A 15,090-nucleotide genomic window follows, 5' to 3' on the forward strand; every position below is an offset into this window, starting at 1 on the left:
TTAGACACAATTCTTGGTTGAAAGCAAAAGCCATGGTTCCAAAACTCTAATACACAGATGTGATGCCGAAAGTAGAACTGCCCTTCCTCCTTTCTTCAATTCCCATCTGTGTCACTCTGACTTGCTCCCTTTATTCATCCCCCCTCCCAGCCCCACAGCACTTATTTAGAGATCTGTAATTTATTTATATTTATGCCTGTCTCCCCCCAGACAGTAGCTCTTTGTGGGTAGGGAATGTGTATTGTTATATTGTATTCTCCCAAGTGCCTCACACAGTGCTCTGCATACAGTAAGCACTCAATAAATATGACTGATTGACCGTTCTCTTTACAACAACTGCCTTTACGGCACAGGGAGTCTCACCAGCTGCCCTCAGAAAGGATCCTTCTAATCTTATTCCCCAGATACATAAACCCATGAATCCACGTTCCACTGAACCTTTCCCAGTTCTAGGTCTGCTCTATAGCCAGGAAGCCTGGGGAGGTCCACCTCCTGCTTTTAAGCCCAGTGCTCTCCAGTGGGAGAACCAGCAGGGAGATGCTGACAAAAATCAAGTGTGGTCCATTTCCTCTAATGTTCAGAGGTCAAAGCCTCTGTCCTCATCATTCACTCTACAGTGTGGGACACCTTTGACTACTGGCCCAAGGAAAGCTAGGGCTTGGGAGTCAGAGAACCGGGATTCTAATCCTAGCTCCACTAGTCACTTGTTGGGTGATCCTTGGCTTCACTGTTCTTTGGTAAAATGATAAACTGGTAAAATGGGGGTTAAATACCTGTTCTCCCTCCTACTTAGACTGCGAGCTACATGGTGGATACAGATTTAGCTCAATCTGATTAACATTCTTCTAGACTGTAAGCTCATCGTGGGAAGGAAATGGGTCTGTTTATTGCTCTATTGTACTCTCCCAAGCACTTAGTACAGTGTTCTGCACACAGTAAGCACTCAATAAATATGATTGAATGAACTCATATCTACCCCACTGCTTAGAACAGTGCTTGTCACATAATAAGGACCAAAAAACCCCAACAACAACAAAAACAAACAGCACACATATCCATTCATCCACTCTTCATGCTTTATTAGTTATACTTGAACGACAAGGTTTACTGGGGTGGGTGATGTAGGCAAGACCTAAAAACATTTGCTTTCAAGCTGTAGATAGAACGCTTTTTTCTCTAATTTAGTGTTCCCACAATTTCTAAATATTTTTTCCTGTCCATCTCATTGGATTGTAATCTCCTCACAGGGAGGAAGAATGTATCTTGCATCAGTTTTCCCGACAAAGTATTAAGTATAGTGATGTGTTTTCAGTAGACGTTCCATCCATGCCACTGTGGATATGCTTGTGCATATCAACAACTAAGTCCTCTTCAAGTCTGCATACTTAGTGACCTAGTCTATGAGGATGAATACTGGGCAGGTAGCATTGATCAGTGATCAAAATATCTAGTAAAACCAGACAATTCAGGTCATAAGGGCATCTTTTTCCACAACAATAGTTTTTGTGACAGGATCTCAGCTCTTCCCTTCACAATGCTGGTGCAGAAACAATAGAAGCTGCTTCAGAAGCATCGTGGCTTAGTGGAAAGAGCACGGGCTTGGGAGTCAGAAGACATGGGTTTTAATCCCGCCTCTGCCACTTGTCTACTGTGTAATCTTGGGCAGGCAGCTTAATTTCTCTGTGCTTCAGTGACCTCATCTGTAAAATGGGGAATAAGACTGTGAGCCCCTCGTGGGACAAGCTGGTTACCTTGTAACCACCGCAGCACTTAGAACAGTGCTTAGCACATAGTAAGCACTTAATATCATTATTATTATTATTATTTTCATTCAGTGGATTAAATCCAAGACAATGGATTAGAGACACTGGGCAAAAAACAGAGAAACTTTTAATTAATTTTGTGGTAAAGAACCTTTCTGCAATTTCTACTGATGAAAGTGTGGAGCTGCCACAGGGAATAAGCAGATTTAACACATGGTGGAAGAAGGAAAATATGGATTTGTTAGGAATAAGTTTCCATTTAGACATTATGTGAGCTTATTCTCCTGACTCTTTTGCTCCCTCGGAAGGAACTATTCAATTAGTGGGTCTCTCTCTTGGTGTGAAAATATGCAGAATTTTCTGGGACTGGCTTGTGTCTGGATTTGATTTATCCATGCAGAAGCAATAGGTGTTAATCAACTAGGAAAATAAATCCAGTAGCTGGTTTTCATTTGCTACTGAAGACCAGGACGGCAATGTTCAAAGCCATCTGGCACAATCAGCCCTCCTGCCATTTCCCCAAGATTATTCAATTTATTCCTGTCAGGCCTAATTTATTAACCTTTGACTGGATTTTTTTTATTTAGATGATATTGTTGGTTTGTCTCCATTGCAGATCAACATTTGAAGTGCCTTAGGGAATTGCCCTTGCTTCTGAACAATGTTGGTCTCAAATTGGAAAAATGTCACTCTTGCAGGAACAAATTATTGATGGTATCAGTTCTTTCCTATCTGGTATCTCTGGATGGACTGTGACCTGACCTTTACAGAGAACATGTAATCAAGTAAGTACCACATTTCCACTTAACCTAGCCTGGAAGCCACTTCATCTGTCTAAGTGTTAAGTGTGCTTCATAAGCTAGGAATTGATAACAAAGCATCCCTCTTCCCTTAGAAAGTCAGTCCTTCTCTTTTCCTTGGAATGAGAACTCTGACTCAGGCCTCAGTTTCTAGTAACAAACTACCAGCCTTCTCCCACGGTCATTACCAACACAGGATATAGAAATCCAGTCTTTCATTCATTCATCTGTATTTATTAAGCACTTACTGTGTGAAGAGCACTGCACTGCTTGGGACAGTACAATATAACAATAAACAGACACATTCTCTGCCCACAACAAGCTTCCAGTCAAGATGGAGAGACAGACATTAATATAAAGAAATAAATTACAGACATGTACCTAAGTGTTGTTGGGCTGGGGGGGGTGGTGGTGGTGGTGATGAATCAAGGGCAATACAGAAAAGAATGAGAGAAGAGGAAAAGGGGGGGGTGCTTAGCAAGGGAAGTCTTCTTGGAGGAGATGTGCCTTTAATAAGGCTTTGAAGTGGAGGAGAGTCATTGTCAGATATGAGGAGGGAAGAAGGGAAGACATTCTAGGACAGAGGCAGGATGTGGGTGAGGCTGTAGCGGTGAGATAGATGAGACCCAGGTACAGTAAGAAGGTTAGCATTAGAAGAGCAAGGTGTTCAGGCTGGGTTGTAGTACAAGAGTAGCAAGGTGAGATTAGAGGAGCCAAGGTGATTAAGCACTTTGAAACCAATTTAAAGAGTTTTTGATTGATGCAGAGGTTGGTGGGCAAACACTGGAGTTTCTTGAGGAGTGGGAAAGCATGTCCTGAAGGTTTAATTTTCTCATTTAAAGAGTTGTATTTTTAAGCTCTGCCACATTAACTCTGTGCTAAATTAATTGGGGGGGCAGCAAAATATTTCTAGAGTGTGTGCCTTTTTTTTTTAGAAGTTGAGGGTTTTAAATAGGAATAGTTTCTCTTCGTTCCTGATTTTAATAACCCATGTCAGTAGGGGATATTTGAATGTAAAGAGCAAGTATTTGGAAGCTCTTTGTATTCTGTCTTGATCTATTACTGACTCTGTATAATACTCAAGCACAAAATGGAATAAAGTGTCTAAGAATTGGAAGAAAAAAATGGAAGTTATATGGTTGAATTAATGCCTGCCTTCCCCTCTAGACTATAAGCTGGTTCTGGACCAGGAAATGTGTATGCTAACTCTGTTGTATTGTACTCTCCCAAACCTTTAGTATAGTGCCTGGCACATAGTAAGTGCTTAACAAATACCATTATTATTATTACTCTGAACATAGTAAGCGCTCAATAAATATCATAAATTGATTGATTAACGTCTTAGGCCAACAGAGGACTTCCAGAAGCTCATTATCATTCTCCTTCCTGGAATTTATTCTAATGATTTTATCACTATGATCAAGGAAAGTCCCTTGAAGACAGATTGATTTACACACTAAACTAACAAACTCACCGATTCCAACACAATTGAATTGACTCATAGCTCTCCTTTCAACTGGGCCTAAGGAATCTGACAGACTGATTTAATTTTTGCTAAATGACATTCCCCTTTCTTGATATTGTGAAGCACATCACAGGGGATGAGAATAAAATCCCTTATGGATAAGGTAACCAGAAGGATGAGTGTGAAGTCCTATTTGGAAGGGTTCAGGTTACTCAAGTTCTTGCAGGAATAGGAATAGTGATCAAGAAATTATATGAGAACATGAAGAAAGCTCCATATATGTAACATTATGTGGATCAGCGTTGCCTAGTGGATAGAATACGAGCCTGGGAGTCAGAAGGACCTGTGTTCTAATCCTAGCTCTGTCACTTGTCTGCTGTGTGACCTTGGGTAAGTCACTGAATTTCTCTGTGCCTCACTTACCTCATCTGTAAAACGGGAGTTAAGTCTGTGAGCCCCTCGCGGGACATGGACTATATTCAACCTATTAACTCGTATCTACCCCAGTGCTTAGTACAATGCCTGACACATGGTGCTTAACAAATACCATAAATATATATGGTATTTTTTTATTGACAGCATCTGTAAACATCCCTTATATTACAGTCAAGCATTTAAAATCCCCAGAGTAAGAGTCACAAGAAATTCTTATGGCATAAGTTTGGATTGTGGTCACACAAGGTTCTGCCTGCCGAGCAAAAATCAAGTTCATCGGCAATGATTATTTTTTCCTATGAGAATAAATATCCTCTCCTATACTCTTGTAAAAAATATATTGAATGCGACCAGCTTATTCCTAATGGTATGAAAAGTATACATATTGCTATTCAAACACAATCTACCAAACATAACACACATTTAAAATACACATATGATGCCATCATCATCACTATCATTATTTGGTAAGCATCTGCCCTCTACTTCTTCTGGCAATAATACTTCTCTTTCCTTGTTTTTTCCCATACCTATTGACTCTGCCAGACTTTTGGCTTCCTCCTCAAACCCCATTCCCTCTCTCCCACCTATCTGTTGCCCCTAATTCCCTTTCTAGGGATCTCATCAATAAAATTGAAACTGTGAGATGTAATCTAAAATCTCCACTACTCTCTCCAGTCCGTACCTTCTTCTGACCACTCTTTGCTCCTCCCATCCTCCCCAGTAGTTTATCAAGAAAAGATCTCTCACTTCCTCTCAAAATCTACCCCTTCCACCTGCACCTCCAACCCCATCCTTATGCACCATATCAAAACATTAATGCCATTTCTTTGTCCTTCCTCGACTGACATCTTCAACTACTCAATTCAAATGGTACTGTCCCCACTGTTTTCAAATATACCTATGTAATGCCTGTCCTAAAAAAAAAAAGAAATATCCCTTTGCCCCATAGCACTCTCCAGTTATTGCCCCATCTCTCTCCTATCATTCCCTTCCAAGCAGCAGGAATGATGTCTGCACCTTCTGCCTCCACTTCTTATTTCAATTCTCTCTTCAACCCCCTGCTAACTGGCTTCCCCCCACTTCACTCCATGGAAAAAGCTCTCTTTAAGGTCACCAAATCCAGATGCCGCTACTCCATCCCAACCCTCCTCAAACTCTCTGCTACCTTCCACCCTGTGGACCACCCCTTTCTCTTTGAAACATTTTCTGACAGGATTCAGTGACATTGTCCTCTCCTTGTTCTCCTCCTATTTATCTGGCTGCTCCATCTTAGTCTCGCTAGCTCCTTCTCACCCACTCTTTCTCTCACCCTTTATCTACGGAGGTACCTCAAAGCTCAGGTCTGGGTCTCCTTCTAGTCTCCATCTACACCCACTTCTTTGGAGAACTCAATCACTCTTATAACTTCAATTACCATAGTGTAACCAGTATGCATATGATTTGCTAATCTACCTCACTGGTTCTGACCACTTTCCTTCGCTGTTGCCCTAAATTTCCTCCTGCTCACAGGTATGTCCCACCAGTACATAAAACTAAGCATGTCCAAAACAGAACCTATGTTTCCACCCAAGCCCTGTCCTCCCCATGACTTCCTTACATTGAAGACATCATCACCTGGTGTGGGCAGGGATTGTCTTAGGCACTTGTCTTAGGCTCTGCACACAGTAAGCACTTAATAAATATGATTGAATGAATGAACATCATCATCCTCCCTGTCTCAAGTCAAAACATCTCTATCACTGAATCCATATATTCAATCTGTCACCAGATCCTGTCAGTTTGACCTTCACAACATCCCTACAATCCACCCTTTCCTCTCCATCCAGGCTACCATGCTGTAGACTATGAACTCTAGACTCTGAGCTTGTTGTGGCCAGGGGATGTTGGATTTTACTCTCCCAAGCACTAACTCTGTTGGATTTTACTCTCCCAAGCACTTAGTACAGTGCTCTACACACACTGAGCACTCAATAAATATGACTGATTGATTGATCCAAGCACTTATCATACTCCACCTTGAGTACTGCATCGGTCTCCTAGATGATCTCCCTGCCTCCTATCTCTCCCCCCCCGCCCGAGTCTATACTTCACTCTGCTGCCCAGCTCATTTTACTCAAAAAAAAATTTTTTTTAAATCAGGCTATATATCCCCATTCCTCAAAAACTTCCAACTGTTGCTCATCCAAATCTGCTTTGAACAGAAACTCCTTATCATCAGCTTTAAAGCACTCAATCATCTCTCCTGCTCCTACCTCAACTCAACGATCTCGTACTACAATCCAACCCACACACTTTGCTCCTCTAACACCAACCTACCTTCTGTACCTTGATTTTGTCTATATCCCCCCGATACCTTGCATCTCCTGGCCTGGAACTCCCTTCTCCTTCATATCAGACCACCATTCTCGTTACCTTCAAAGTCTTACTAAAATCATGTTCCTTCAAGATGCCTTCCATGACTAAGCCTCATTTCCCTTTCCCACCTTCCCCTCTCTGTCACCTATGCACTTGGATCTGCACCCTTTAAAGACTTGATATTCACCCCACCTTCAGCCCCACAACACTCATTTTCACATCCTTATACTCACCCTTTCTGTAATTCATTTTCATTTCGGTCTTCCCCTATAGACTGTAATATTTTTGTGGGCAAGGATTGTGTCTACCAATTTTGTTGTCTTGTACTCTCCTAAGCACTTAGTTCAGAACTTTGCACACAGCAAACTCTCAGTAGCAGCAATAGCATATTGCAATAGCATGGTCCAGTGGAAGGAGCATGGGCCTGACAGTCGGGGGCCTGGGCCCTAATAATACTAATGGCATTTGTTAAGCACTTACTGTGTGCCAGGCACTATACTAAGCCCTGGGGTGGAACATGCAAATCAGGTTGGTTGGCTCTGCCTCTTGTCTGCTGTGTGACCTTGGGTGCAGCTGCTTCTCTGTGTCTCAGTTACCCCACCTGTAAAAAGAAGATTCAATACCTGTTCTTCCTCCTACTTAGATTATGAGCCCTGTGAGGGAGAGGGACTGTGTCTGACCTGATCATCTTGCGTCTTCCCTATATGGGGCAGGGACTGTGTTCACCTGATTATCTTGTATCTACTCCAGCCCTTAGTACAGCATCTGGCACATAGGAAGTGCTTAATGGATACCATTAAAAAAATTTAAAAAATAAGAGGGTAAACATAGATATAGCTGGTAGATGAAAAAGTATTATTAGAAAAAAGAATAATTAGAAGAAATGAACCAATATATTCACATGCTAAATGTGGTAGATGGGATGATAATAACAATAATAATGGTATTTGTTAATTGCTTTCAAGGTACAAGCACTGTATTAAATACAGGGGCTCACAGTCTAAGACGGATGGAGAATAGGTATTGAATCTCCATTGTATGGATGAGGGAACTGAGGCACAGCGAAGTTAAGTGATTTGCCCAAGGTCACACAGCAGACAATTGGTGGAGGTGGGATTAGAACCTCTTTTCATTAGACCATGCTGCTTCCAGATTGGTTAGAAACTAGGAGGTGGGAATTCATTGGGTAATGTCTTTCAGAGAAGAGAATGTTATCAGTGAAGGACAACTTGGACAAATTTGAGGGAAGATGAAGTCCCACATGGTAAGACTAATGGGTATTAGGTGTTGAAGAAGGGAACATAGAAAATATTGAGGAAGAGCTAGGAAGTTAGCTTGGGGGGAAGTGAAGAGTGAAAGTTGGGGAGAAGCAGAAGAAGCAGGAATAGTAGTTACAGTAATACTAGAGAGGAAGTTGTAATAATAGGGAGAGGTGGAAAAGGAGTGAGAGAAAGAGAAGGAGGAAGAAGATGAGGAGGAACAATAGTATTTATTAAGTAGTTACACTGTGCAGAGGAGAGAACTAAGCATTGGTTAAAGATACACAGGTGAAAATAAGGCACAATCTCTGGCTTCCATGTATCTTACAACCAAATAAGTGGTGTGGGTTTTTGGGGGGAGCGGTGGTAGGGGACTGGGCCATAGAAACGTAAGGAAGGGAAAGGTAAGGACTATTTAGCCACTGAAGATTCTAAAGGCAGGAAGTGCTGCTTTTGAATGAGCATAGAGAAGTTAAGTGACTTGCCCAGAATCTCGCAGCGGGCAATTTGCCAAGCCAGGATTAGAATCCAGATACTTTGTCTCCAAGGCCTGTACTCGATTAGGCCACTAGTTACAGGAAAAGTGCAGAGAATGGTACCAGAACTTATACACAATTTTCCTAGATTTTACAGATTTATTTGATATTGACAATAGGATTTGGTCTTTGGGAGTTAAGAAATTTGGTTGTCCTGAAAAGTTAATCAAGATTTTGGGACTGCTTCATTATGGCATGGCTGGTATGCCTGATCTATTTCCCACTGTCAATGGATTAAAGCAGAAATACATGCTGGGCCCAATCCTTTTCAATTTATTCTTCGTGGCCATATTGGAGGATACAAGGGACTTAATAATTGTAGTAACTGTGGCATTTGTTAAGTCAAGCACTGTACTAAGCACTGGGGTAGATACAAGTAGGAGAGAACAGATATTGAATCCTCATTTTGCAGATGAGAAAACTTAGAGAGAATTTAAGTGTCTTGCCCAATGTCACACAGCAAAGAAGTGTGAGCCCATTGTTGGGTAGACTCTATCTGTTACCCAATTGTACTTTCCAAGAGCTTAGTACAGTGCTCTTCACACAGTAAGCATTCTATAAACAGGATTGAAAGAAGGAATGAAACAAGTGGTGGAACCGAGATTAGAGCTCAGGTCTTCTGATTCCCAGGCCTGCACTCTTTCTGTGGTTGCAGATGAGAAGCAGCATGGCCTAGTGGAAAAGAGCCCGGATTATGGAGACATGGGATCTGTATCCTAATCTTGGCCCTGCCATTTGTCTGCTATTTGACTCTGGGCAAGTCACTTGAATTTTCTCTGCTTCAGTTCCCTCATCTGTAAAATTGGGATTAAATCCTACTCTCTCTTACCTAGACTGTGAGCCCCATTGGGACAGAGATGTGTCCAACCTGATAACCTTGTAGCTGTCTCAGGATTCAGAACAGCGCTTGACCCATAATTAGCACTTAAATTATTATTATTACACAATGACGGGAAACTCTTCCACTCAATATATTTCTAGAGGCATCCAAAATCTGGTCATTCAAAATTTGTTTTATGCAGATAACTGGATTGTAGGGCTGAAGCCCAAAAACATATGGAACCAGTCAATCCCTATTTATTGAGTGCTTACTAAGCACAGAGCACTGTACTAAGCACTAGGGGAAATATAATATATTGTAGTTATTAATAATGGTAATTATTAAGTGCTTACTATATGCCAAGCACTGTTCTAAGCACTGAGGTAGATACAAGGTAATCAGATTGTCCCCCGTGGGGCTCACGGTCTCAATCCCCATTTTACAGATGAGATAACTGAGGCACAGAGAGGTCAAGTGGCTTTCCCAAGGTCACACAGCAGACAAGTGGCGGAGCAGGGATTAGAACCCACGTCCCATGACTCTCACGCCCTCTGAGTTCTCTGACTCTTTCCACTAAGTCATGCCGCTTCTCATGATCACTGCCCACAAGGAGTTGCATTCTACAGAGGGAGACAGAAACTCAAATTAATTGCAGAGAGGGGAATTGTAAATCTTTGGGAGATACATATATATACATGTATATATATATACATATATATATATGTCTCCTAAAGTGCACATGCATTCTCTCTCTCTATACATATTCTATAATATATATATATACATATTATATTACATATATATATATGTATATGCTGTGGGGCTGGGTTGAGTATCCAAGTGATCAAAGGATGCAAAGTCAACTGCATAGTCCACTCAGAGGATAGGGCAGATTAAGGGACAAAAGACTTAGTCAGGGAAGGCTTCTTTGAAGGAGATGTGATTTTAGTAATGCTTTGCAGATGGGGAGAGTTGTGGTCTGTCAGATATTAATGGTGAGGTGTTTCCAGGCTGGGGAATGTGGGCAAGGAGTCAGTGGTGGGATGGATGGGATTAAGGAAATTGATGGTGAATCAATTCACCAAATCAGCTAACTAGTATGATTGATGACAAGTCTAAAGAAAACCTAGATAATGTATCAGCCTGCACCAAGGAAACCATATTGGAAACAGGGCTGAATACTTCCAAATAATTCTGTTACCTAGGCAAGCCCGAAGAACAAACGAGCAACAATAGACAAGGAAATTAAAAAATGGAATCAAATCATGGTGGTAGTTCTTGAAGTAGAAAAGAGAAAACAGAGCCATGCAGTATGAACAGCGACTGTGTCCAAGTCCCCTCTGTATATTATCTCCCAGAGTTTAGTAGAGTGTTCTGCACATAGTAAGTGTTTTTAATAAACACTAGAGAAGCAGCGTGGCTCAGTAGAAAGAGCACGGGCTTGGGAGTCAGAGGTCATAGGTTCGAATCCCAGCTCTGCCACTTGTCAGCTGTGTGACTGTGGGCAAGTCACTTAACTTCTCTGTGCCTCAGCTTCCTCATCTGTAAAATGGGGATGAAGACTGTGAGCCTCACGTGGGACAACCAGATTACCCTGTATCTACCCCAGCGCTTAGAACAGTGCTCTGCACTTAGTAAGTACTTAACAAGTACCAACATTATTATTTCTGCTACAGGGCCTTTTCAGCCACACACACACACACACACACACACACACACACACTCATGGGTGAACTTCAGCAACTGTGATGACTTCTTCAAATATGAAGAACAATTCCACATAAATTCACATCAATTATAATAAAAAGCACAGAAATCACTTTGAAGCTGAAAACCATTTTTGATGTTCTATTTATTGCTATTGTTTTTGTCTGTCCGTCTCCCCTGATTAGACTGGAAACCCGTCAGTGGACAGGGACTCTCTCTATCTGTTGCCGATTTGTACATTCCAAGCGCTTGGTACAGTGCTCTGAACATAGTAAGCGCTCAATAAATACTACTGAATGAATGAATTAATGTTATTCTTATACGGTGTAAAATCTTTCCATGAAACTTATTTTTATGGCTATCAGCAGCACTATCAGAAAATGCCAGCAGATGGCAGCAAAGGGCTTTACAAAATACGTCTTCAAACTAGCAAAGATCAAATTTTCTGGGTCCAAAAACCTTTGCTCCTTCAAAATGTAAACCTCGAATGGCTCTTTGTTTTAATTAACAAATCTTAATTAGTTACAGTGTATTCAATAATTTGAGGAGGGATGTAATTATGCAATTAACAAAAGTGTTGAAATGGCAGAAAATAAGCGTAATGATGATGATGATGATGAAAATGATAATGCTGATGGTAATAGTGATTATAGTAATGATAATAATAATAATAATAACAATGATAATAATGGACATGACTTGTGACAAGCACTGTGCTTTGTTGGAGTAGACACAGAATGGCCTAGTGGGTAGAACATGGCACTGGGAGTCAGAAGGTCATAGGTTTTAATCCCTGCTCCACCACTTGTCTGCTGTGTGACCTTGGGCAAGTCTCTTAACTTCTTTGGGTCCCAGTTCCCTCATCTGTAAAAATGGCGATTAAGACTGAGCCCTATGTGGGACAGGGACTGTGTCCTACCTGGCTATCATAAATCTACTCCAGATCTTAGAACAGTGCCTAGCACAAAGTGCTTAACAGATACAATTATTATTAGCATTATTAGACATAAGAGAATTAGAATGGATACAGTTCCTCTCTCAAATGAGACTCACTGTCCATAGGTTTGGGAAATAGTGATTCCTTCATTTTTTGTTGGGAAACAGGGTTCCATTAACTGACTCTCAGGGCTGGAGCTGGAAGGTCAAGCAGGCCATCTCCCTCCAAAAACACACACCCACACACACAAACACACACATGACCCTCAACACAGATGACATCATGCGAAGCGTGCTGCATGATGACATCATGACTGAACATGCTGTCTGAATGGAGCAGATATGGAAGGGAGCTGGGGTGGCATCAGTAACGAAATTGATACTTTGATACTTTTGGTCCCCATTCCCTCTTTACAGTTGGCCCAAGAGCTTGCTCTTCTCAAAGCTAAGGTGGCTGTGGGATGGGGGAATATGGGGGTGGGAGGAGAGGGGTGGCAAAAGATTCTACCCCATTCCCCTCAGCATAGTGAAGCAGCACCCTAATTAACACAAACACACACTTCTGCCTTGCCATATACACATGCCATCTCTACCTCAGTGCCTCAGACCCTGATTTTTACATCTGAGTGGTAGGGCCAGGATCAAGGAGGGGTTGGGGGAAACTTACAGCTAATCCTCATGGCCACAGATGGGGAAGGTGGGCCACCTTGTTCCTGGGGGACTCTTTTGGAGAAGGTCCACGGGGGAAGTAGGAGTCAGGAGGAACCACCTCCCCGCATGACTGAGTGGTGTTTTCTAATGTCTCTCTCTTCTCTCTCCTCCTCCACTACCCTTCCCACTGTGGCTTGCTCTTCTGAAAGCAAAGTTGGCAGTGGGATGGTGGTGGTGTCTGGGAGGAAGAAGGGAGGCAGAGGGGTCAGAGTGACATCCCATAGTACAGTAAGGACACCACTCAGGGTAAACACTGCTGCAACAAAGAGTTTCCGGACTTCCCATTTCACCTAATTCCCCAAACTTCCTTGGAACACAGAACCTACTCTTTCCCTCTCTCTTCACTCTACATTTAATGGTCCCTCCAAACCAAGCTACCATCAAGCTTCTTCCTGGAGGTACTGAGACAACAGTCAGTAGGTAGGGCTGTGATTAGCAACTGGCTGTGTCAATCCCTTGGGGTAGGTTAACTCAAAAAGGGAAGGAGGCTGATACAGGATAGGTTTTGAAGGAACAGCTCCAAGTCCCCCTGGGGTGAATTCCTGGGACCTCCAAAATTTTTTCTCATAATGACCATCCCCTGAAAGTTAAAGAAGCAGAGAAGCAGAAAAGTAGCATGGCCTAATGAAGGGCCTGGAAGTCAGAGGACCTGGATTCTAATCCTGGATCAGCCACTTACCAGCTGTGTGGCCTTGGGAAACTCACTTAACTTCTCTGTGCCTCAGTTACCCCATTGGCAAAATAGGGATTCAATACCTGTTCTCCTTCCTACTTAGACTGTAAGCTCCTTGTAGGATATGATCATCTTGGATATATTCCATCTCTTAATCATATTTATTAAGCATTTGCTGTGTGCAGAGCACTGTACTAAGCACTTGGAAGAGTACAATATAACAATATAATAGACATTTCCTGCCCACAACAAGCTTACAGTCTAGAGGACATACTAAGTGCTTAACAGATACAACAATTAATATTATCATTCTCATTATTATTATTGTCTTCTCTAAGAACCAGACACACTGGCATAGGCTACATTGCCTTGGCCATTTTGCAAGAAAACCCTATCAACTTCATAATACCCCGAGTGGCTGTTAATTTGGTAAGGTCAAGAGGGGGGTGAAATTTTGGGGATCATCTGAGGATCCCCTAAATCTAATTGGAAGCACCCTCAATTGTCTGCTTTTGTGCTACTCTTATTTCCATGCTCTAATGGCTGGGAAGACCTGACAGTCTGAAAACAAAATCCTGGTTTATATTCCTTTCTTTCATTTAACAATAAGAGTAACAATGACTGTGGTGGTTTTTAGGCCCACACTATGTACAAAGTATTGGGTGGATACGATACAGTCAGATCAGACACAGTCTCTGTTCCCACTGCGCTCATAGTTTAAGGCGGAGGGAGATAGGTTGTTTAATTCCCATTTTTCAGATAAGGAAACTAAGCTACAGGGAAGCCAAGTGACTGCTGCAAGGTCCACACAGCTGGCATAGAGAGGAGCCAAAATCAGAACTCAGATCTCCTCCCTTCCAGTGCTATGTGCTTGGTCCCCTGCTTCACCAGGTAGAAATAATAACTGGCCATTTTTGATGGTTATATCTGAAACAAATATTGGTCAAAATTATGACTCATTTAGAGGTAATAAAACCATCTCAATGAAAACTCTCTTGAACTTTTAAAAATTCATTTTAGTGAGACATGCAGTTGAGAAAATAGGCGGGTAGTTTTTTACCTAGAATTTCACAATTCTTCTTCAATTGAATATTTTGATTTCCTTTTCTTAATGGTGAACAAGAGAGTAACCCCATTTTTCCCATAAATTTTGAGGGGGAAAACAAAATTGTGTGAAAACTGGAATGAAGATTTTGTGAATAATGTCTTCTATCAATCGTCTGTATGTCTTCAGTGTATACTATATACAGATTACTATACAAAGTACTTGGGCAAGTACAATAGAGTGAGCAGACATAATTCCTGCCCTCAAGGGTTTTACAATCTAGCTGGAGAGACAGACTCTAAAATCAATTACAGGTAAGGGAAACAAGAGTTTTAAAAACGAGAATTGTGGTATTTAAGTGCTTACCATGTTCCAAGGACTGTACTAAGCACTGGGGTGGAGATAAGATACAAAACCTAGACACAGTCCCTGTCACCCATATTTCTCACAGTCAAAGGTTCGTACATACATCCTACTGAATAGGTTGTTGGGGGGAGAAAGTGGGTACCCAAATGCCAAATTGACATGGAAATGCTGGGTCACAAAGATAACGAAAAGATGGTCACCAAGAAGATTTGATGA

The 15,090-nt window shown here is 41.7% G+C and overlaps 1 protein-coding gene across 2 annotated transcripts in view; it reads right to left on the reverse strand.

The window, feature by feature from the left end:
- The window catches only part of RBFOX1 (RNA binding fox-1 homolog 1), a 1,878,609-nt gene that overhangs the window by 1,167,069 nt on the left and 696,450 nt on the right, over positions 1 to 15,090 (reverse strand). The window lies entirely within an intron of this gene.

This window comes from Ornithorhynchus anatinus, chromosome 2 (assembly GCF_004115215.2).
Source record: "Ornithorhynchus anatinus isolate Pmale09 chromosome 2, mOrnAna1.pri.v4, whole genome shotgun sequence".
Classification (NCBI taxonomy): Eukaryota; Metazoa; Chordata; class Mammalia; order Monotremata; family Ornithorhynchidae; genus Ornithorhynchus; species Ornithorhynchus anatinus.